Genomic DNA, 4,039 nt, shown 5'->3' on the forward strand with positions numbered 1-4,039 from the left:
GTTATTTTCTGTTATAAGTAGTAAAACATTATTCTTTTCATAAAACACATGAAAACGTTTTGAGAGCATTTTTTGTGTGATCAAGAAACCTGAAAGATACTTTGTCTTCATCATCTTCTCAATCATCATTTCACATATAATCACATTGAAACATAATAATCATTGTGCATTGCATCAAGAGATCTTTGAGATAACGTTCAGCTGTAGGATTTGTAATCGAAGCTGGGTTGGAGGGATACAAAGGGGGTTTCTCTGAAAAACCGGAAGGTTTTCCATAAAGAAAGGATAGTTTCTTGAGGGTTTTCATCAAATTCAAGTGGACTGAATTCAGTCGTAGCGAAGGGGTTTGGAAATCTGGGAGATTTCGTAAGCAAGTAGTGGAGCGGAGGATTGATCATTGATTTTGAAGTTCAAGACTTGATCGGATCGGATCAAGCGGGGTTAAGACAAACTCAACATAATCGGTGGGATTGGTGTTTGTTATTTGTGTTATAACCTTGTAAACATTTGCAACATTATTGGAAATAAGATCTCAATTTCGACTTCAAAATTGAGAGGAGACGTACCCACACGCGAGGACGATAGTGGGGAACTTCCTTACCAAAATATCTGCGTACAATTTTCTATCCTTAATCTCTTTACTTTTTTAGCAAGTTTATCATTCAATTGTAGTGTTACAAGTTTCCCTATAATACTGCCAAGGAGATGTGGGACGTGTTACAAGTTTCCCACGAGGGAACTAACAAAGTTAAACAGTCCTGCATAAACACACTTACTCAAGAGTTTGAACTCTTTCACATGAAACAAGGAGAATCCATCTCCGACATGTAAAAGAGATTCACTCATCTCATTGATCGTTTAAATGCACTTGAGAAGCCTATTTCTAATGTACTTGCTACTAATAAAGTGTTGAGATGTCTTAGTAGGGAATCGCAGCCTAAAGTGACAAGTATCAAGGAAGCAAATAACCTTACCACACTCGATATCACAACTCTATTTGGCAAGTTAGAAGAACATCAATAAGAACTAGCAAGCCTTGAAAAGTATGAGAAGAATATTAAAAAGGATAAGACTAAAGAAAAAGAGAATGAGAAGAATTCCATAGCTCTTGTGGCTTCTATCTCTAAGTCCTCAAATAAAGAGCAAAGTGATAGTGACTCAAGTAGTGACGAAGACTTGGATGATGAGAAATGGAGTAAAGCACTCCAACAAAAATCTCATAAATTTTCGAAGACAATCCAAAGGATCTAAACAAGAAGAGAACAAAAAGGATAAGGAAAAAGATCTTTCTTCAATTGTGGTAAGGTAGGGCACTACAAGCCGGAGTATCCTCAACTAAAGAAGGACAAGGGAAAAGCTCCACCAAAGAAATACAACAAACAAAGAAGGGCATACATCGCTTAGGAAATCCATAGTGAATCGTCAAGTGATGAAAGCTCAAGTGATAGTGATGAGACAGACAACCTTTGTCTCATGGCACACATCAAAGACAAGGCTTACCACAAGAGCCTAAACAAAGAAAAGAAAGTAAGACATGCCTACTATAATAATTTCTCTTCTATGTCCTTTTATAAATTGAAAATAGCTTTTAAAAAGTTTCATACCGAGGCATTAGCAGCTTTTAAGAGATTATCCTCCGATAAACAAATCTTTTCATTTTTTGAGGGTAAAGTCTATAAAACCGAAAAAGACTTAGAAGCTCTAAAAGAAAGTATTGTAGAAAATTCAAAATATATTGATGGATTGGTTCGTGTTCAAAGTTGTGGGGTTTGTCATATTTGGCAAGGAGAGGTTAAATCTCTTAAGGCCAAATTAGAGAAAGCTCTACAACCGAAAGTTACTTTTGCCATTGATCCTAATTTTTTAAAGAAATCTTTGAATCCACCTTATGCTAAATATTCATTTGTAGAGAAAATTCCAAAGATTCCAATGAGCAAAAGTAAACGAATCCATCATCATGATTTATGTCATTATTATTGTCATTCGGGTCATACCATTGCGAAATGCAAGTTTAGGAGATTTCTTGTTCCTAAAGGCATTTATCAATGGATGCCTAAATGCAACATTTTTTCCACTCACCCACAAGGACCTAATAAAAATTGGGTACCTACCTCTCTCTTTTGATATTGTAGGTTGAGTGTCTTGCATCCAAGGAAAGAAGATGGTTTCTTGACAGTGGGTGTTCAAGGCACATGATGAGTGGCATATCTCTATTCATAGACTTTAAAGCTAAGTAGAAGGGTTATGTTACTTATGGTTACAATAAAAAAGGAGCGATTCTCGGAAAAGGTAGTGTAGGTAACCCCTCTACCATTACTATCTCTGATGTGAATATAGTTGAGGGACTTAAACACAATCTTTTGAGTATTAGCCAATTATGTGATAAGGGTTACAAAGTAACTTTTACAAACACTTGTTGTATAATTAAGCATGATGACAGAAAGGATACTGTGTTTAAGGGTGTTAGAGTAAAAACTTCTATATGCTTGATCTTATTGAGGTATTGTTAACAACGATAGTGGGGAACTTCCTTACTAAACTCTCTGCGTATAATTTGCTAACTTTATTCTCTTTACTTTTTTAGCAAGTTTATCATTCAATTGTGGTGTTAATTTTTCTGTTAAATGATCCTACATTGGCAAAAACAAAACTGCATAATTGAAAAACTATTTTAGTGTTTTGATTTGAGAAAATTGCTTTGACAACTCCATTGACAATAAGGATCATTAAACATTACACACCAACTGTTTGATAAAAGTGTTGTGCTTGTTTTTGTTCATTGGAATATAGTGATGTGTGTGAGTTTCATTAAAACGATTATCCAAGCATGTTTATCTGTTATCGGCATATTTTTATCCATCGGTTTATCGCATGTCTGGTTTTCTAGTAGTCTGTTCAGAATAGACGGAAGTCGATCCGGGACTGTGCTTTTCCGCTAGCGTTTAACAATCAAATAAAAGTTTTTAAATCCGTGATTTCTCTGTGGTGATCTATTCACCCCCCCCCCCCTCTCGATCACCTATCACACCGTCTAACTAAAGTAAGGTTCCATGTTTTAAAGCAAGGAATACAACCACCTGACCATGTTGTGGGTCTTCATCCTTCCCCGAAACTTTCTCAAAATATTTCTCTCTAAGGTTTTCATGTGGGTCCCGACTACCGCCCAAGCCTTTTTTGCAAACGTTGGAATTCACCATTCGACGATGATTGGGCATTCTTTACTGGCCTCTATGGCCTATATGGGAAATCCTGACATGTTCTGCTAAGAGGACTTATGTCACTTTATCCCTGGATGGATCTGGTTATTGGGATGCTCTTTGGACAAACTAGGCGCTTGAGGAAAGGACTCGGTTGGAGAGGAGTGTAAACCATGTATTTCTTTGATAGGGGTATTTGAATGTTGTACTCAGACGTACAATTGTAACACCCAAAATTTAATTAGTTTATTTAATTGAATTTTGTTTCTTTTATTTAGTTGTTTAAGTAATTTAAAATGATTTTAAATTATTTATTTCAGTGATAATATGTGATATATGATCATTTGCAAAATTGTGAGCGACTCTCTAGGAGTGATAGAGAGTAGTATGAATTAATTAGAATTTTAGTTAATTTTATTTGATTAAAAATAATAGAATGATAATAAAATAGGAAGAATAGTGATATTGGGGTAGAAATTAGAATTATTAAAAAATAATGGAAAGTGGTGAAAGTAGAGATGAGTGGAGGAGTAAAAGTGTGAAAAAGGAATTAATTATATTTTAAATTAAAATAAATAGAATATGCGAGGTGAGCCAAACTTGTCTATACATAGAAATTATGCAATTGGGAAAAGAGGCATGAGCTTGAAGGAGAAGTAAAACACCATAATCAAACTTGATTAGCTGTTGGAAATTTATGTAATGGGGGTGGGGGGGGGGGCTACTCTAATATATGTGTTATTGAATGAAGGGTAGAGAGATCCTCACTTTCGTCTAAGTGTTTCTCCATTGATGTGTTTGATGAGTTTTTGAATATAATCATGTAAAATCTATGACAAACA

Source organism: Lathyrus oleraceus, chromosome 5, assembly GCF_024323335.1.
Source record: "Lathyrus oleraceus cultivar Zhongwan6 chromosome 5, CAAS_Psat_ZW6_1.0, whole genome shotgun sequence".
In the NCBI taxonomy this organism is placed as follows: Eukaryota; Viridiplantae; Streptophyta; class Magnoliopsida; order Fabales; family Fabaceae; genus Lathyrus; species Lathyrus oleraceus.